Source organism: Oryctolagus cuniculus, chromosome 9 (genome assembly GCF_051225735.1).
Source record: "Oryctolagus cuniculus isolate XC-2025 breed Fujian yellow rabbit chromosome 9, ASM5122573v1, whole genome shotgun sequence".
Lineage (NCBI taxonomy): Eukaryota > Metazoa > Chordata > Mammalia > Lagomorpha > Leporidae > Oryctolagus > Oryctolagus cuniculus.
The window spans coordinates 125,932,307-125,953,275 of NC_142875.1; the positions used below are offsets into that span (position 1 = coordinate 125,932,307).

General features: G+C 49.2%; 1 long non-coding RNA gene across 3 annotated transcripts in view; it reads right to left on the bottom strand.

Moving 5' to 3' along the window:
• Nucleotides 1-10,726, bottom strand: part of LOC138843894 (uncharacterized) — a 102,672-nt gene extending 91,946 nt beyond the window's left edge. The window contains exons 1-2 of one of the 3 annotated variants that reach the window (XR_016213656.1): nucleotides 10,311-10,714; nucleotides 6,763-7,086 (exon numbers count right to left, since the gene is read on the bottom strand). This is a non-coding gene — a long non-coding RNA (uncharacterized LOC138843894). Of the gene's footprint in view, nucleotides 1-6,762; nucleotides 7,087-10,310 lie in introns of those variants that run through there. The other 2 variants (XR_011379045.2, XR_011379046.2) reach the window with 2 other exon arrangements.
• Nucleotides 10,727-20,969: the final 10,243 nt, after the last annotated feature.

Here is a 20,969-nt window from a genome sequence, read left to right on the forward strand (position 1 = left end):
GCCTCCAAAAGCCCTTGGAGCTGCTTTGCAGTTATTCTGTGAATTGCCCTAATTAATCTCTCAGGCACAGCTGTCCTTCCAGCCCGTCTCTGTGGGTGGACAGACCTCCTACCTAAGCCACTCCTCCAGCACCAGGCCTCCCATCTCAATCGTAGGTGGGTCCTACTTACATGGCTCTAGGTGGAGAAATGACTTAGGCTTGTTAATAGATGGAAGTTTAGAGTATCAATCCTTACTACTATGAGCCATGTAGGGTGCTATAAAGCCAATCAGTTTTAATTTCAGTGTTTCAAGAAGGATGGGTATTATTGGAAAATTCTTAGGAGTTGGGCAAAGTTTGAAAGAGATGTGCTCAAAATTTGATAGGGATTTCTTTTTAAATTTTATTTCTGCCTGCTTTGCCACTCTTCTCCCGGGTAAAGATATTTTTTTTTTATTTTTTAAATAATTGGATGATCCAGCTCTCTGCTGTGGCCTGGGAAAGCAGTAGAAGATGGCCCAAGTCCTGGGCCCCTGCACCCACATGGGAGACCAGGAAGAAGCGCCTGGCTTCAAATGGGCACAGCTCCAGCCATTTGGGGAGTGAACCAGCGGATAGAAAACCTCTCCATCTCTCTCTCTCTCTCTCTGCATCTGCCTCTCTGTAACTCTGCCTTTCAAATAAGTAAATAAACATTTTAAAAAATAATAACTTGGATGTTACCAACATTTAAAAATAATTGTCGGGAACGGACACTTGGCACAGAGGTTCAGACACTGTTTGGTCACATCCACAGCAGTGCTAGGATCCACGTCCCAGCTCTGCTCTCCATCCCAGCCCAGCTCCAGGCTGTGGCTTGGCCCAGACACCTGGCTCATGTGGGCATTTGAGGAGCGACCCATCAGAAAGGCAATCTATCTTTCCCTCCCTCTCCCTCTTTCCCTGTTTTTCAAATAAATAAAATCAATTTAAAATTACTATAAAATGAAAACAGATACTTGAAAAGAAACCCAGTAAAGCAGGCACAGCTCCTTCTCACTCCTCGGGTGATCTCCCACATGCAGGAGCCCACACGTCCTGGCGTTTCAATGCCCCTTTGCCCAAGCTGTGTCAAGGCAGCCACGTAGCCCGAGTGGCCGATGTGAGATGACGACGACTGTGGTGACTAACTGTCCCCTGCGGGAGCGAGCATCATGGGGACAGCACATTCTCCCCAGCTCTCCCCCAGCCTCCCAGGGAAGGCAGCTATTTCTAGCACACGGCCAGTGGGCTCAGCGCTAGGACGCCACTTGTCTCCCATCCTGAGATGTGTCTTCTGACTTGGTTTTCCATAGCTCAGCCTTTATCTCTACTACTCCTGGGTCTGATTTTTCAAAACGTTCATCTATTAGAGAAATGAGGTTCTAATTGTCAGGCCCTTGGTCCTCATAGATTCCAACAGTTATGAACAGACACTGTAAATCTAGTAACTCCAAGGGTACTTCAAAAAGTTCGTGGAAAATACAGACGATGCAAAAACTGCATGTATTAAGAAAAACCACCTGCTTCTAAATACACACTTTTTTTGGTAAAGATTTATTTATGTAATTTGAAAGGCAGAGTTAGAGAGAGGCAGAGGCACACAGAAAGAGAGATTCCGTCTGCTGGTTCACTCCCCCAAATGGCAGCAATGGCTGGAGCTGGGCCGACCTGAAGCCAGGTGCCAGGAGCTTCTTCCAGGTCCCCCACTTAGGCCATCTTCTGCTGCTTTCCCAGGCGTATTAGCAGGGAGCTAGATTGAAATGGACCACAAGGGACTGGACCTGGGGCCCATAGGGGATGCTGGCACTGCAGGTGGCGACTTTACCCACTATGCCGCAGCTCCTATGTTTTCACTTCATTTTCTACCAACGTTTTGAGGTAACCTCATGTGTAGGACGCTAGACTACACAACAGGAATGGAAATAACACAAGAAAGATTTGTGGTTTTGCAAGTTTGGTAATTTGTATCAAGCAGAAGGAGGGAAGCTGGGTGGGTCTTCCCTTCCTTCAGGGAGCTGCAATCACACAGAAAATCACACAGAAAAGTGTAGAGAGAGACTGGGGCAGGTGCTGGGGTTTGGCCCTAGCAGTTAAGACACCACTTCAGATACCGACATCCCATACCGCAGCGCCTGGGTTCGATTCCTGGCTGCAGCTCATAACTCCTGCTTCCTGCTTACCCAGCCCCTGGGAGGCAGTGATGCTGGCTCATGTGGTCATGTCCCTACCACTCATAGAGGAGACCTGTTTAAGGTCCCGGCCCAACCCCAGATGTCACACACAACTGGGGACCAGACCGCAGCTGGGAGGAGCTCTGTCTGCCTTTGCCTCTCAAATAAATAAACTAAAAAAATAATAATAGAGGCTCTCCAGGCCCCAGCGGCTGGTGCAGCTGTGAGAACGAAGCAGGGTTAGAGGAGAAAGACGTTGGCTGGAAGCCTACGATAGAGCTAAGGTTTCAGCTAAACTTTAAGGAAAGGGTGGTCCATGCGTTCCAAAACGTGCAGTGTGCTATTAATGGAAAAGTCAGCACATCAGGCTGATTCTGTTGCAAATAAGTATTTATAATCACATCCTGCAAGTAACCAAAAACTCCATCATTACACTGAAAAATGTGAAACCTGCCGGCGAGGCCGAGTCCCTGGCAGCAGCCGCAACGTCAGCATGTTCTGCTCAGCCGCGGGCGGCACGGGCAGCCCAGCTGGGAGCGATGCTCTCGGTGGACGTGGGAGACATTCTTTCACTAAACAAGTATGAGATTTCAGGAAGTTCAATCTTGAAGCTGATGCAAAAACGCAGGCCTCTCGCCAGTAACCACGGTGCTCGGAGGAACTCACAGCCGCGGGGCGGAGTTGGCTCCACCTGCGTCTGGCCCTGGCATGAGACGGACCAGCAAGTCCGCACTGACACAGAATGGTAGGCACAAACGCACAAAAACGCACACCCTGCACCAGGCCCCAGAGAAGGGAACAGCAGAGTCCCCGCAGCAAAGCACCGAGGGGCTTACACCCTTTCGTGGGGAGGATGCCCTGTTTTGGGTGTCTATGACTTCACGGTCAGCCATGGAGACTTTAAGATTGTTTTTTTTTTTTTTTTAATTTATATTTTTTTAGTTGAAAAGCAGAGACAGAGAGAAGGAGAGGGAGACAAACAGGGTGTTCCTGGCTGCTTGTTCATACCCCAAATGTCTATAATCATCAGGGCTGGGCCATTCTGAATCTAGCAACCTGGGATTCAATCCAGGTCTCCCACATAGGTGGCAGGAACCCAACCACTCAAGCTGTCACTGCTGCCTCCCAGGGGCTGCATAAGCAGGAAGCAGGAGTCAGGCGTGGGGCAGGGCAGGAACCTAGGCACACTAACAGTGGAATCCGGGGGTCTCAGAACTGTCAGGCCAAATGCCGGGCCCAGAGGTTCATCTCTGAATGCCAGTGGCTGACATTAACTAAGAGCAGTACTTTCACTTTCGCTCCTCCCAGCATTGTAATGACCTTGCCTGTCCGATGTTACTGCTCCCTTGCGGAGTTTTCTGGGAGGAAAGAGTCTGGTCCGAGCCAGCCGCACACGTGACTCCGGCCTCCTCGTGGCCAACCGAGCACTTGTATTGCTGTGGGACAGAGAAGTGCTTGCGGTCATCCATCGGGGACTAATTAACACCAACAGCAACCTTACACTTGGGAGACTCCATCTCACCCCCAGCCTCCAGAGCACTCCCATCACGGCCGGTGCTACTCAGGCACAGCTGGAAGACCAAGAGCCAGTGGGCCACATCTGGAACAGGCTGTGCTGGGCAGATCCATCTGGCACCCTCCCCCACCCACATCGCCTTCCTTCCTCTCTGTTTGGGCAGCCTGCATCTGGGAGTCAACACACCTGACTCCTCTATCCAGGTCTGCTGCTCATGGGCAAAGTCCTATCACCGTGCTGGGTAGGACTGTGAATGAGCTGGAAGGAGAGTTCTCTCCACCTCCAAGATCCCATGATTCTGTGACAAGTCAGACCGACAGGAGACGGACACGAGCCTTGCAAATGGAGCCCTGTTCTTCAGGGAACTGAGCGAGTTCCACACTATGGCTACCAAGAGGGTACCGGGAACACCTCTGTGTGTTTCATTCAGGGTTTTTCCAGCGCAACACACACGTGTGTCAGAGTGCAGCATGCAAACACCCAGACCTGTTCAGCTCTGGCTCAGATAATCACCCGCAGACGAAGGAATCCACGCCTTCGGCTAAGTTCTGCTAATTACTTGGACGGTCTTTGGCTAAATTAGATTTCACCAACTGACAGCCTGCAGACAGCATTCGTCCTGAAGCTCTGTTTCACTTGGCTCCTGGAGTGTTTTTAGTTAAAAAATCGATGTGTTGGTATATTTTAAATTGGAGGCACTTTATCTTAAAAGCCAAATTTTCAGACTCTCTTTATAAACCAGAGGCTCTGGCAACCTGTCACTGGCCAATGTGGGCTCTTCTTGATGTGCCTTCGGGAGTGGCCTTCGGCTCTGCTCTGGGGACAGCTGGGGCTGGGTCACTCTTGGACATCCTTGGCCTGTACCCACCAAACGCCAGCAGCATGTTCTGCTCAGCTGAGACAACCAAGTGTGGCAATGCCAAATGTCCCCCTCTGTGGGGAAAAAAAAAATCACCTTGCGATGAGAACCACTTCCACAAGCATTTGAGTAGTGAGTTCTGCCAAATGGACTTTTAGAGCTGGCAAGGAATTTGTCCAACTCTCCCATTTCACAGAGGAGGAAACCAGAGCCAAGCAGAGAGGTTGATAACTTGCCCAGGTGACGCCCCTGCCACAGCTAGTGACAGACCTGGCAGTGGAACCAGCTCCTCCCAAGCCATCTGCAGTTTGCTAGAAGCTTGGCCTGCTGTCGCCAGAGCCCCCACTACTGGCCACATCCCACTAACTTCACACCTGGGTGGAAGGCCCAGCTGTGGCTCTCTTGCTCATGCACACAGCTGAGCTGCTCCCAGCGTGAGCCAAGGCACACGGAGCCGCTCTGCTCCTACCGGGACCCCACCCAGCAGAGGCAGCCCACCTTGTTTCACTCCACAGGAAGGGATGCCCTGTCAGCAACCACCCTGTTCTCACTTCCGCTCACTGAACAGAGGGCTGTCCTCGCTCTGGCCAATTTAGGTCATCAGTCTCTCCCGCATTCTTGGAGCAGCGTTTCCTTTAAAGCCGCTCACAGAACGTCCAGCCAGATAGAAATGTTTGTGTGAAGTCGCGGGTCAGCCTGCAAACGCCCCAGGAATGTGATCACGGCACGGCAGCTGCACGATGCTGTTTACGCCCTTAGAACTCGCTTCACCGTCTCAGGTCTCATCCTGGAGAGAAAACACTTTCAGGAATGTGTTAGGGAGCCCAACAACCCCCTGCCATCGTTTCTTCTGACTTCCAGGTTCCCTGGACCAGGAGCACCCGGCACGCTCATTCAGTTTACACTCTGCCATTCTCTATCCATACGGCTTAACCAGAGCCGTAGCTTTCGTAACTGGAAAACACTGCGTTTGCATGAACGCTAAGGCCCCTGGGCTCTCACGTGGCAGCACTCACAATCCTGCTGCCTCTGCTTGTCACAGGGCCACGTGAGCTTTCCCCCAGTCTTGAGTCCTGCTCCAACTGGTCTATGACATAGAACCCAGAAAACACATACGGAACATCTTCCTCCTTCCCACGTCTTCAAGGCAGATTTTCCTAACTGTCCATGCAGTACTTAGCTAGAAAGTAACTTTGTCAGATGGTACCTTTCCCCTCTGTGTGTGGGTCTGCCCTTCCAGGATGGCCTGCAGAGCATGACAATCATTTGGGAGGGTACTGAGGCAGGATTCCCCAGCTGCTTGCCTGCCTGGCCCGCGTTCCCTCCGGGCAACATGGCAGGTCGCCCCCACACCAGGGTTGAGGGAGCACTGCGGTGTGATCCCCGACTACTCAGTCCTGCTCTCAGGCCCTTGGTTTCTGGTCCAGACACAGCTCTTCCCGGCTCGCCGTCCAGCCCTCTCACCTCCTGATCATCTCTTGCCTAAAGGGCAGGTGGTTCTGAACGACAGCAGCCTGGCCTGTGCCAGCACTGTGTGGCAGGCTGCTTGGGGCAGCCTTGATCGCGGGGTGTGTTTGCACCAGTGGGGAGCAAGAACAGGAGCTCTGAGGCAGGACGTGGAGAAACAAACTGGCTGTCGAGGGAGGGCTGCGATGAAGACCCAGCCGATACCCATCACACTCAGAACACAGAGCTGCAGGCCACACCGGGGACCCAGATCAAGATAATGCGAGGTGCTGGACAAGACTGGGACTGTGGACAGAGCCTCCATCTGGGACCGAGAGCTGAGCAGGGCAAGTCGTGGATCTCCTCCAATCCTCACTCATTCTTCCTGATCCGACCTTCCCTGTGAGACTGTGTGTGGAGGGAGGCAAACATCTCGTTTCCTTTTGTCTCAAGAATGAAATCCAATTGACCAATTTCAGTTTTTGCTCATTAAAAAAAATGTTACGGGGTGAGCAACTGGCACAGGAGTTAAGCCCCTGCTGGGACGTCCACATCCCGGGTCTGAAACGCAGCTCCTCTGTCCCTTCCAGCTTCCTGCGGCTGCAGACCGTGCCAGGCAGCAGGTGATGACTCAAGGGCTTGGATCCCCAGCACACATGCGCGAGACCTGAACCGAGGCTCCCACCTCGCCGTGCCAGGCATGTGAAGAACCAGCTGGCAGATGGAAGAGTTCTGTCTGCCCACCTTTCATACAAGTAATTTTTAAGAATTTTAGGTTAAAATATTATTTAAAGATTTATTTATTTGAAAAGCAGAGTTAGAGAGTAACAGAAGCAGAGAGAGAGAGAGAGGTCTTCGATCCGCTGGGTCACTCCCCAGATGGCCATAATGGTGCAGATCTGAAGCCAGGAGCTTCTTCCAGGTCTCCCATGTGAGTGTAGAGGCCCAGGAATTTGGGCCCTCTTTTACTGCTTTCCCAGGCCATGGCAGAGAGCTGGATTGGAAGTGGGGCAGCCAGAGCTTTAACCAGCATCCATATGGGACACTGGCACTACAGGTGGCAGCTTCACCCGCTATGCCACAGCACCGGCCCCTAGGATAAAATATTTTAAAAGTTAAGTACCAGCACTTTCTCTGAAGGGAGGAAAGAACTTCCACTTTGACTAAATAAAGTTGGAGTTTGTGAACTCAAGAGGCTTCCATAGCCTTGGCAGCTATGACAAGAGCCTCAGGTGATTACTGACATCATAAATAAGAGTGTCAATCGTTAAATCAACAATGGGAGACACTGTGCACCTGCTCCCCATGTAGGACCTCTGCCCTTAATGTTGTACTATGCGAATTAATGGTAAAACTACTACTCAAACAGTATTCTATATTTTGTGTGTCTTTGTGGGTGCAGGCTGTTGAAATCTTTACTTAGTATATACCAGGTTGATCTTCTGTATATAAAGATAATTGAAAATGAACCTTGATGAAGAATGGGATGGGAGAGGGAGTGGGAGATGGGATGGTTGCGGGTGGCAGGGAGGTTATGGGGGGGGGGGACCGCTATAATCCAAAAGCTGTACTTTCAAAATTTATTAAAGTTTTTTTTTTTGAAGAAAAGATAAGTACCAGCAAAGGAAATGTGACTTCATGTCAAACACTCTGTCCATGTTAATTTAGCGGATCCCAGAAACCTCAAGGGTCAGGCTCTTGCTGGCGGTCCCTGAACACGCATCCTCCCTTTCTTGGTTTGCAGCATCTGCCCTGAGTTCCAGCTCAGTGCACAACATCCCTGGTAAAAACTCCATTTTCCAGCTTTAGTTAAAGATTGATGTCACCACGTGACCAAGCACAAGCCAATGGGATGTGAACAGAAACGGAATAAGCAACTTTGGGCCCATGCCCTTACAAAGAAAGGATGTGCCCGCAAGTTCTCTTTCTCCCTTTGCCTGGCTGGAATGAGCTGGGGGCAGACACCCCAACCGGGACACAAAGACTGTGTTGAATCCGTGAAACGGGAAGGCAGGAGCTGGTCCCCCACTGGAGCTACCTATCCAGCTCCCCCAAGATCATGCTGAGACCGTTATCAGGAGAGACAAACCAACTGCCTCTTATTTTAAGCCACAATGATCCCACCATTCGTTGCAGCAGCCAGACTTGTCTCCTAACTACCACTGGGGTTCATTTTTATACCCTCAGGGAATGAGCCCTGAGCCTCCAGACACAGAAGTGGCTAACGTTGCTCCTGGAGCAGCCCCCTCAAACAGATCAAGTGGGATGCTTTCCTGAGAATTCCTGTCTGATACGGAGCTGCCATGAAATGACACAGCTCTTTCCACCGCACAGAACGAACCCCAGCGCCAGAGTGTGCAGCCGGGAGCATTTGCCTGCTGGCTTCTCCCACGCGTGAGCCACCACAGGGGCAGGCAGCCAAGCGTTCTTCTCGTCCCTTTGTCCTGAGAGTCCCACCACCTCAGAGACTGGGGCTGTCTTCAGCTTAAGATAACCCATATGCGGGTCAATACATCGTAAAAATGATCACCGTTACCCGCTGTCAAGTTCACTAATTCACTGCGGCTTCCATTTGCAATCCTACATGTTTGAAACAAAGTTGTTTAGCACCAACATAGACTATACTCCAAGATATTTTATTTGTTCATCCAAAGTTGTGTGTGTGTGTGTGTGTTAGTATTGCAGGGAGAGCATTTAGTGCAGAGATTAACAACGCTACTCGTGATGTCCTCATTCTGTACCACAGTCCTGGGTCTTGGCTCGGCTCCAGATTCCAGCTTCCTGCTAATGCCCACCTCGGGAGGCAGCTGCGATGGCTCAAGTACTTGGGTCCCTGCCACTCAGTCAGTGGGAGACCTGCACTGAACTTCCAGCTCCTGGCTTCATCCTGGCCCAGCCACGCTCTGGCAGGCATTTGTGGGGAAAGTTAGCAGGTGAACAATCTTTGTCTTGTTGCCTTTCAAATAAAGTGAGAATACATACCTTTTTAACATTGTGTATACTGCATGCTGGGGAGAGCTGAGTTGCCAGAGCCACTGTGGCCTCCCTGGGTGACCTTCTTTTTAGGGGTACTGAGGAGTGCTTGTGGCATCCAGTATTTCCCTCCGTCATCCCTGAAAAGCTCACAGAATAAGGGGGACCATGATCTCAGCACCTGCAATGCACGTGCACATTCCTGGCCTTGGTTTATGGACTACGCAGGCAGTGCAGTACGGATATGTCTGTGAGCTGCGACACCATCCATCATCTCTGAAGCCATTTCCAAGTTAGTCAGGCTCCTATGATCAGAGGGAGAGGCTCGGAGAGAAACGCCTGTCCCTTCCGTCTCTTCCATATACACACTGTGTTCACCAGAGAGGACAGCAAAGTGAAGGGATCGTGTTGAGCTCCCAAGGAGGCCCTTGGCTGCCCACTGGGCCCAGCACGGTACGTACCTGCCCTTGTGTTGTACACAATGTTCCTTCACGCATTTCTGCCTCTTCCCACAGCTACCTGTCATTGGTCAAATGCCATTTACCTAGAGTATCTGAGCTCTCATTCACCTTTTAATTTACTTTAAATATTTACTTATTTTTATTTGCAAAGGAGAGAAAGACAAAAAGATGGAGAAATTTCCCATTCATTGAGCTACTCTCAAAATCCAGCTCAGGCTGGATTAAGACCAAGGACAGGAACCAGGAACTTAGCCGTGGTCAAGCACGTGGCTGCCGTCACCTGAGCCGTCTCCTGCTGCCTCGCAGAGTCTGCACTGTAGACAACTGGGTTCTGAGCAGAGCTGCGACCGCACCCCAGGCACGCAAACACAGGATGCGGGCATCCCGAGTGGTAATTCAGGCACAGGGCCAGATGCCTGGTGCTTGTTCGCATTTACTGTTCTTCACTGCAGTTACAAAACTGAAGGCATCTCACCCACAATCTTCAAGCACAGTCAAACAGAGGTCTCACGTTTTCTCTTTCCTCAGTAATTCTTTGCTGCTATGAGGAACACTTACCTATTATGTATTTTTTTTATGGTGGTGGAGGGATGACTGTTTTCCTTCCCTTTGTTTATCTGAAAGGCAGACCAGCAGACCAAGAGACCACTCACTCCCCAGGTGGACCAGGCTCAGGCCAGGAACTGGGAACTCAGTCTGGTTTTCCCAGGGACTCAACTACCTGTGCCGTCACCAGGGTGAGCATCAGCAGGACTCTGGAGTCAGCAACAGAGCTGGGACTCAAACCCAGCATGGATGTAACTGTCCCCTCTGGTGGCTTACTGCTAAGCCACACACTCAGCCCATGAAGGTGGTTTTTAAGAGATTCAAGGGTGATGCTTACCATCTGCTGGGTCAATGTCAAGACGATGAGCGGTCACACAGCATGGGAGCAAGACAGAATGCATTTATTCAACTGCAAACATTCTTCAAGGATCACTGCAAGCCACAGCCCAGGCACAGAGCTTTGACGAAGAGCCTACCTCTGCCTCAGGAGGCTGAAGACAGATGAGACAGTCAAACGATGAGTGAGTTCATACAGGGTGCCGAGTGCTGGTGCAAGGGACACAGGCAGCAGTGAAACCCATGTTTGTCTTGGCAGGGCCAGGGAAGGGACCCTCCTCTGGAAGGGAGAGTCATATTTAAGTGAGGCCCAAGTAGAAGTTGCCCATGCAAAAAAGTAGAGAAGAGGATTGTAAGACTCCAGAGATGAGATCCATCTGCACAGAGTGGGAGGAGATGAGTAATGAAATCTGATCCTGGAGACAAATGCAAAAACCCTATTAAACACTAGGGAGAGCCAAGATATCAAGTCAAGAGAGGCCAGAGGTCAGAGCAAGTGGATTCAGCCAAGCTGTGAGGTTTCACCCCCACCACTGCTGAAGTCTGAGGCTGGTGGAGGAGGGAAAGAAAGCAGAATTTCTCAGTGTCCACCGTGTGCATGAAACCACGCACTACCTAATCACGTTCTCACACAAACCCTTCACAGTGTCATCAGCACTATTCGTAGCTGACGAATGTGAGTATCGTGTCTGGGATTCAAACTCATGTTTCATTCCAAAGCTGTGTTCTAGGCATCTACAGCAATGACCCCAGCAATGACCCTTGGTCAACCAAGAAAGGGCAGGTTTTTATAAACTTCACAGAAGCTATACGTTTCTTTATTTTTTCAAGGTTAACTTATTTATTTGGAAGGCAGAGTTTTGGAGGGAGGGAGACACACACACACACAGATAGAGAGAGAGTGCTCACTTCAGCAGCACATATACTAAAAATTAGAAAGAGAGAGACAGACAGACAGACAGACAGAAGGAATTTATCTTCCATCCACTGGTTCACTCCCTAAATGGTTGTACTGACCAGGGCTGGGCCAGGCTGAAGCTAACAGACAGGGACTTCGTCTGGGTCCCCACATGGGTGCAAGGGCCCAGGCACTTGAGTCATTTTCTGCTGTTTTTCCAGGTCCATCAACAGGGAACTGGATCCGATTTGGAGCATCCATGACCCCAAAGAGTGACCAGTTGGGATGCCCACATTCCAAGAAGGAACTTAACCTGCTGTGCCCCAATACCAGTCCCCATACTTGGCCTTTCTGTGACCACAGGGAGGCAGGGTGATAGCAACACAAGACTTCCAGGGACTTAGCTATGTTTGGGAAGAGATGTTGACAAACTACTGGAGGTGCGGGCCTGAGGTCCAAGGTTAAGGTCTAGAAAAACACCAATGTGGCTGGCGCCGTGGCTCAGTAGGCTAATCCTCCCCCTGTGGTGCCAGCACACCGGGTTCTAGTCCCGGTCGGGGTGCCGCATTCTGTCCTGGTTGCCCCTCTTCCAGGCCAGCTCTCTGCTGTGGCCCGGGAGTGCAGTGGACGATGGCCCAAGTTCTCGGGTCCTGCACCCGCATGGGAGACCAGGAGGAGCACGTGGCTCCTGGCTTTGCATCAGCGCGGTGCGCCGGCCGCAGCGGCCACTGGAGGGTGAACCAATGGCAAGGGAAGACCTTTCTCTCTCTCTCTCTCTCTCTCTCTCACTGTCCACTCTGCCTGTCAAAAAAAGAAAAGAAACAAAGAAAAAGAAAAACACCAATGCAAAACCAAATTTCTGTGTAGACGTTAACTGACACTTGGGATAGAAACATAAAGCCAGAAAGAAGAAAATAGTTAAGAGAGAGGGCCCAGCACCCTGGCAGGAGGCCGAAACTACAGAAAAAAGTGGCCAGAGAGTGGTTCCCAGTGATGGTGTGGCTGAAAGATCACGTGCAATCATAGGTTATTTGGTTGCTACAGTACAAGCTCCAAGAGTGGCCCCAAATCTGCTGCAACAGTCTGTCCCACACTCACATAGCCCATGCAGAAGGTCCAGACAGGAAGGAAAGTGATGTCCAGCATGGAGGGGCAGCAGACAGGGAAAGAAGAGCAGGCCTAGAAGAGAGTACGTAAGTGGGGTGATGAGGCCTTAGCTAACCGCAGCTGAATTACAAACAACCCGCCCACAGGTCAAAGATTAACAGAGGGATTGAAGGAGCTGCTGAATGGTTTACAACAGGAGGAATGAGAACCCAGCACAGATTCATTTAAATGTTGAAAGTTCAGGCTGACCTTCTGTGACATCAAATTTATGCCAGGAAGACATTTCTAACAGGGCTGCTGGAGGATTAAGCTGGTGACCTTGGGCAGCAGTTAACGTTCCTCCCACAGTAGTGTTGAGGGGCACAGCTGCGGGAGAGAGGATCAGCTATTTGGTGCTGAATAACTAACTACACAACTGTTTAATTTCTTCCCATCTGGGAGAGTATGGCCGAAGCGAGCACTCTCTCTCTATCTGTGTGTGTGTGTGTGTGTGTGTCTCCCTCCCTCCAAAACTCTGCCTTCCAAATAAATAAGTTAACCTTAAAAAAATAAAGAAACGTATAGCTTCTGTGAAGTTTATAAAAACCTGCCCTTTCTTGGTTGACCAAGGGTCATTGCTGGGGTCATTGCTGTAGATGCCTAGAACACAGCTTTGGAATGAGACATGAGTTTGAATCCCAGACACGATACTCATATATGTCCACAGGGCTGCAGGCTCCTTGTGGGAAAGAATCCATTAGATTCAAGAGAAAACCCAATAGACTCAAAGGTAAAGACAGACAGACCAAGACACACCAATCCAGGAAGAAAATCAGCCACAGCAAGTACTCTCCTTTTTCAGCGTGGCCGGAAAAGACAACCAGGTAATTCGCCAACCACTGGACTGTTTGCAAGATTGGGATAAACACCCATGGCTAAGACATAGTGGAAAGATTATACAGTACTGTTAAAAAAAAAAAAAAAGCACCTTAGTTTTTCTCTGAGTATGTTAAGAATTGTATATGAAAGTCAGAAAAATACCTAAGTATGACATCCTACCAGTGTTCAAGTTTTTCGTGTCAGCCACAGATGAATGAACCTTTGGTATACGACATCCATAGGTCAACTATGAGTGTACAGAAATCAACTTCATTGGCTTGAATTTCAGTAAGTAAAACGTTCCCCCCCCCCCACCCATGATGGGCCAACAGTGGGAACAGCCAGAGAGCCCCCACCACCTACAGATAAGATCATCAGCCCTGGGAACCTGACTGCAGACCACACAGTCTCTGGTATTTGCATTGAGAATAGACTTTTCCATTTACAACCCATGTAGAAAGGCCTTCCTGATGTCTCTCCTAAACTGTCCATGTGTTGTAGCCTTCCCACGAAGGGCACTGACCACAGCCAAGCAGGTGCAACCCTTCAGCCTAGGTTGCAGAAACCAAGCAGTAGCCTCCCTTTGTGGGAACAGAAGTAAATGTACAACCACACCTATTCATTCCAGGAAACTACATCATGTGTAAGCTACTCTGGTCTCCAGATACTGTAGATGCAAGGATGAAGGCGCTCCCCATGCCCTCACAGAGCTTAGTCTAGTGAAGGATCAGTCAAAACTCTATAAACTGGGGAGCTAATTTGGAGTAACAGTTAAGACACCATTTGGGACAACTCATCTCCTATTGGAGTTCCTGGCTCCAAGTCCCGGTTTGCTTCTGAGCCAGCTTCATGCTAATGCGCACCCTGGGAGGCAGAGTGTGATGGCACAAGCACTTGGGTTCCTGCCTTCCACATGGGAGATTTCGAGGGAATTCATGGCTTCTGATTTGGGCCAAGCACCACCCTGGCTCTTGCAGGCAGTGAGGGAGTGAACCAGCAGGCGGGAGATCTCCCAGTCTCCCTCTCTCCTGCTCTCTGTGTAAAGTACAGTAGGCGAATGTTAAAAAACATCACAAAAGTCTATCTGTGTACCTTGGCCCTAGGTCTGCCCTGAGCTGTTGGGAAAGGCCTCACAGGGAAGTGTGATGGGAGAGGAGGGGAATAGGACTGTGGCTACAGGAGAGGAGGTGGGGCCAGGGACAAAGTAGGACGCCACAGGCTCTAACCATGCAGGATTTGTGCCAGAAGAGGAACAGCTGCCTGCTGAATAAACTGAAACGTACTCCTGCATTTGAGTTCACTGGATCTAAGGAAAGCATTTCGAAACAAATAAACTAACGAATTCTGACCTGTTTCTTTGTGATGCCCAGGCCAATCACTGTCCCTAAAACAGAAAGGTCCTATCACAAGCATGCAACTGCAGCCACGTGGAGCCTCTGCACTTCGACGAATGCTCTGCTGTTGCTGCCCTGAAATCCTTCAGTGCATTTTTGAACAAAGCGCCTCCCAATTGTGGTATTACGTTGGGCCCTGAAATTACGTAGCTAATCCCGAGAACAGGACATTTTCAGAGAACTTGGAATGGTTCAGTTTTGCATTTAATGTGGAAAGAGGGAGAGGGGTGGGGGATGTTGGACAAGAAGGCAGCAGCATACTCTGAAAGGCCTGTAAATCCTGCTAAGAATTTACAGTTTACTTGAAGGAGGAGGACAGACATGGAAGAATTTGAGCAAGGAATCAGCATGAGAAATGATTCACCAACACAACGTAGATGTAGAGAGGTAACAAAGCCATCCCCATTTAATCCCTTCTAACTCTTCGAATTTCATTTGTTGGGTATAAAGTTTTGATGCATGCCAACATACAAAGTTCTCCAAGAGAAATCACTAATATGGCAAAACCTGTGAGTTTTTCTGAGACCAGGACACAGGAAAGAGAGAATGAAGCCAGGAGGCAGATGGAGGCACGGGAGAAAGCTCTGCTCTTCATTTTTCTGTAACTCAGCCCGAAGCCATGAGCAAACCATTTTTTTTCCAAATAGTGCATTTTGGCATAACCTCCCCTACCTCCCCACCGCCGGCCCATTGCTTTCTTTCAGTGGTTCTTGTTAGAAATGCATTCTCTGTTCCACCCCAGTAGTACTGAGTCAGACTCTGTGGAGCTGCGGCCCAGCAATCTGTTGTTACAAGCCCTCTGGGTACTCCCCAGACAGCCAAGAGCTGTGGCCTCACAGATTATCCATGCCCCTGGAACTCAGATATTACAAGAACAATAGTGGAAATATCCACTTGGGAACAGAATTAATCATCAAAATGACTTTAGCATCAAGGAGAAGGTTCAGTCTTGCTCTACACATATTTTTACAGGGATATAGATTTAGTGAATGATCTACAGCACACACAACTGCAACACATCTGTAGGTGATTGTGCGATCAGTCCCGAATGACTACGGAACAGATAGTACAGCTTAGCTTCTGCCTTTGACGGTGATAGCAAGCAGAACAAAATAAAGATGAGTCTTTTGATTTTCTCTAGGCTAGCATGGTTGTTAACATGAGTGGAATGTTTTACTTATGCCATCACCTTCCAAAGGATCATGTCTGTTGATACCACTGGGTTGTTCACACTACTGAAACCTTGCAGCTCTGATAACACATGTCCAAAAGTCATTTTCGTTTACACGGTCTTTAGTAGTGCTGCAGGCAAACTGAGTTAGTGCTAAAAACCAGAATTTCTCAGATTCTTTCCATGGTCCTCATGAGTAATCCAATATATATGTAAGGATAAAAGAGTAAATACTTTTGTGATAATCCAAATTTTTCCAATGGAATTTTAAACAGTTTGACAATTCAGTCTTGTTAAAAAAAACTGATATAAAATAAATGCGTCTTCATAAGCAACTGTCCAGTAAATATTATAATTCTGTCTCATATTCTCACAGTGGATTGTTTGCTGAGTCCTTCTGCAGAATTCCTGCAAATTAGAGCTCAATGATCGTCTTTATATTTTATCCAAGGTTTGAAATACACGGACCTGTCTCTACTTACTTGAACAATGGCCTCTATTATGGTGTCTTTTTCTTTAAATCCAAACATTATACTCAGCATTTTATGAATTCCCTATCCAAAATACAGGCAATTAAATTGTCTATAAGTTATTCAGAGCCACAGAAAATGAAATGAAATGGGAATTTGTACTTTGAAACGAGTTCAAAAATGTGTACCGTTTGTCAGTGGTAGTCTCTGTCAAATAGTCCTCACTCTCTTCTGGTTCTGCTGTGAACAGATGAAATAATCGGATACAGACGTCTCTAGTGAAGATACACCCTTTCCAGGAGAAGAATGGCCTTTCTCGGCAACTGAATTCTTGACCTCACAGATGGAGGGGAGAACAGAATGATGTTTCCTAGTGCCACGGTACGTGAGGTTGAATATGAGAACACTCCCACGGTAAAGTGGGGCAGCTGTGGGCATTTGTGTCATCCTTACCAACACGCAGGACTGACCGGGAACTGAAAGCCAGGGGTTGGGGAGGAAGGCAACACTCAGACCAGAACTCTTGAAAACCTGGAGAAAATGGTGAGGCCGGACTGCCCCTGACTCCAGGAGTCTGGCTGAGTCCTGGACAAAAGCTGTGACCCTCCTTTAATCGAAAAACTGAGGTGCACCACGACCTCCATTTGGCTGGTCCTGGTGACCCAGAGCCCCCACCCCTCTGTGTTGTCCTGTGTATCTCAGCCCTCATTCAGAACCCCTGATGGAATATGGAAGGAATGAAGCATTTAAGCCAAATTATTGGAAGGGCTCAAAGAATGGTGGTCTGGCGCATTATTTCTGGGCTGTTTGGATAAACGGATCTCTAGTAAGTAGACTTTCAGGCAGTACAGAGACAGTGCTTGGCAGCAAGTATGTCTAAGCATAGAGGCTAGACTCATGAACTCCAACACACCACCTCACTCCACTTCTTATCCGTCCTGGATCAGGGTTAGGGTCTAAATTGGTGCTGCTGTCTTCCTCTTCCATCAGACTCTTGTCTGATGCCTGCAAATCAGACTGTTGACGCTATGACCAGAGCAACGGGAAGCGACCTACTGAAAAATCCCACTTGAATGTCCTACAGGGACTAAAACATCACCTATGAGAAGCCCACTCATGACATCCGTACCTCTTCCTCATCCCTAAGGAATGCTGTTAGTTACACTACCCGTCAATAACCTGGTTGGCCAAGTGGAATTCTGGGAGACACTTGGTTCCCTAGGAAGTCGCTGAGATATGGTAAGAGCATGGGAATGGGAGGAGGTAGTACTGGGAAGACAGAGGGTCATTCTCGGCCTGGAGTGTGCACAGGCAGGCAGGAGCTGGGGGCTGAAGTGCAAGCGTGGTGTGGGCAGGGTCAAGTGTGAGACTCAATGCACCGACTTCAGTAGAGGGTGGAGGCTGGGTGAGGGGGAGGGAGCCACAGGAACCCCAGACTTCTGCCCCGTCCTTGCCGGCAGCAGCAGGCACGTGGGTGGCAGGGGTGCTCCATGCTTCTTCCCTGGGCAGGATGCTCTTCCCACCCTCCAGACGTGAGAAATGTCCCCATTGCCTTTCCTCCTCAGCGTTCAGGGAGAATGTCCCCATGTAGAAACACCCTAACGTGGGGGTTTGTTTCAGAGACAGAACAGGTTGCGTGAGACAGACATGGGGCAGGAGGCGTCATGACCCCCTTTCATATAGAACCCAGTCCAACAGGCAACCTAGAACACAACTGAGATGAATTCCTATCTTCAGTCAGGGTTTCCGGAAGAAATCATGGGGCTGGGGAAGGGGAGTGTATTCCCATGCCCAAGAAAAGCAGCAAAACATCACACAAATCCAGGCCCCTTATATTCACCACTTCCCAGATCCATCACTCTAGCAGTTCCTAAAACGGTCCCCACCCAAATCCCAACCCCAGTTCCCACCATCTAGCTGCTCCAGGTTACCTCTAGCTGTTTGGTGACAACGAAGTGCACGGTTAGGTCCAAGGGAATGGAGGAGTCTGCAGGGGAAGGACACCTTCATTCATTTGGTCTTTCTCCAGCAGAGTGTAAACTGTAGATCAGGGACTTTGCTCCGTCCGGTCTGTAGCAACAGTCAGCATGGAGTGGGTTCAATGACTACCGAGCGAGTGCAGGAATACCCAGCAGCACACGGCTCTGCTGTCCAAGGGCTCCTCACGTTGTTTTTAGCCATGCTTACTAATCCTACACTGGAATTATGCTGCTTATTAAAAGGCACAAAACTGGGAGTGGGCACTGGGCCTAGGCGTTAAGACGTCCGTAGCACACACCAGCGTTCTTGGGTTCAAGTCCCAGCTCTGGCTCTTGGCTCCAACTTCCTGCTAACGCACACCTGGAGAGGTATAAGGGAAATGGCTTAAATCATTGGATTTTTGCCAGCCACATCAGAGACGTGGATTGCATTCCTGTCTCCCAACTTCAGTCCCCACACAGTCCTGCCTGTTGCAGGCATTTCAGAAGTAAACCTGTGGATGGTAGGCGCTGTTTCTCTTTTTGTCTTCTCTATATCTCTAACATAAAATTAAAAAAAAAATACTCTAAGACTGCATCCTGAGAGAAATTCATGCTTTCTCCTGTTTTCACTGAATTTCTTGTGTTGTGCCTTTTAGCGAGACCATCCTTGGTGAATCTGTTTTCTTCATCTGTAACTGCAGCAACGCCAAGCCTAGGATACTAAGATGTGAGATGCGCAGCCTTGGGCTTTTACAGTGAAGACCGAGTGCCTTATCACTGTGCTCTCACTGCCTTTACTGTTAACAGACAGAGATGACCAAGAGTGACCCCAGAATGAGTCTTACAACTCCTTCTCCTCCACACAATCTCTCCAAGGAGAACTTTCTTCTGATGATTTTACTTCTGTACCAGTGAGCCTCTTTCCTGTGTCATGTGAAGAAGGGAGCAAACTAGCTGATGAAGTGTCTCACCACCTGGGTTAAATAAGGGCTAGGAAAATGTTTTAGGAGGTCGCAGGGTCAAACCTAACTCAAAGGCAGGCGCACATCGGGTATCCCCCCTGCCCCCATCCCTGAGGGAGGAATCTCTCCTCTACTTATTTTTGCGTACCAAGACAACAGTAAAACAGTTTTCCGTTCAGTTTTTCCCCCTTGCTCAATCGCTAGAAAACGTCTACGGAGAGAGTGTCTTCCTTAAAACAACAAACTGCTTGTAGCTCTCTGCCCTGGGAGAAAAGGAGACACCTCAGAGAGCTGAGTTTCCATGGCCTCAGCAGTTGTAGGCTGCAAACTGGACAGCACCAGACTTCTCACCCACCACCCATGGAAACGCTCTGGTGATAAGTGCCTCCTGGCCTCACCGGAAACTTGTTTTTGGAAAGGAAAATCAATGGGAAATTCTTCACTTGAGAAGGCTCTGAGGTTTCACAGCTCAGACAATAGAGGCAGAAACATGCTAAAAAGCTCGCTGAAGAAAACCCAACTTCAGTCATTGGAAGCACACTAGGAACTCTACCAGTTCTAAGCATAGGGTGGCTCTATCCAAGTTCAATAGACAGAGAAAGACTCCCAGGACACTTCTCAGGACGCATCCTCTACACTAGATTTTCCTGATGGTTCCATCTGAAAGAGCAGTGGTCTTGGGGTCTTTGATAAAGGTTGGTGATTAGCAGGAGCTTAGACTCAGCCTACCTGGACAGGAACACTGATAAGAACCGCTCCCACTCTCCTCTGACGCCATCTCACCCATCAGCTGTGTCACCTCTCCCTGACCAGCAAAGACTTAGCAGCAGGGACAGGAACATCTTTCCATCCCCCGAGAAGACAGGCCCACTGGGGGTGCACTGGACATCCTGGTGAACTAGAACCTTCTCTCCAGGAAGGCAGCAGGACCCTCCCTGAGACGTCCTGCTGTCTGCACAGTACTGACAGTCACGGTTACTACACACAGAGTGGGCACACTGGTGACGTGTGTCTGTCTGGGAATCCTATGATGGTTTCTAATGGCTGAGTCTACTGCTGACCAGCTGTTTGCTTTCTGGACAAGCTTCTGAGCCGCTGTGTCGTTCACCCAACTATGAAAGGGACATCACCAGCAGCAGCGAATGGTGCCAGGTGCCAAGCCCTAGTCTAGTGCTTCGCCTTCAGGAACTAACACAATGCTTTCAACACCACCACAAGGCAAGCACTTTTGTTACAGGATTCCTTAGTCTTTCCCTCTCTACTCTCTGGTCTAGAAACCTCCAATATGCAGGTAGGATGATGATGTGGGTAATGGGCATTATTTCACTTAGTACTTCTAAAATCATGAGCGGGGGACTCCTCCTTTACCCATTTTACACTGAGGAAACTGAGGCACTGAGGACACAAGCAACTGACGGCAGGATAGCAAGCCGCAGTGTGGAGATTTACAGCCCCTCTGACCCTCAAGGCTGAGTTCTTAAAGATAACACATCATGGCAGCTGCCCCTGTCTGCTCGGAAGGGAGAAAACCAATTCGGATCACGTGCCTGCGAGTGGGAACCTTTCAAAGAGGGCAGCTGAAGAGCGGCTTTCAATGCTCACATCAAAATAAACAGAACTGATAGACACAATCAAAACCTCTGGCTTTAATTTTGTTGTTGTTGGTTTTTTTTTTTTTCTCCTTCCTTGGTACAGGATTTTATAATGAGGTTTCCATGAGAAAAGAGATCCTGTGGTCATGTGAAATAATCAACAAAAAGAATGTCGGAAAGAGTACTGGTGAGCCATATGAGGAAATCGCTAACAACATGTTTGTCTCCATACAGGCATGAAATTCCC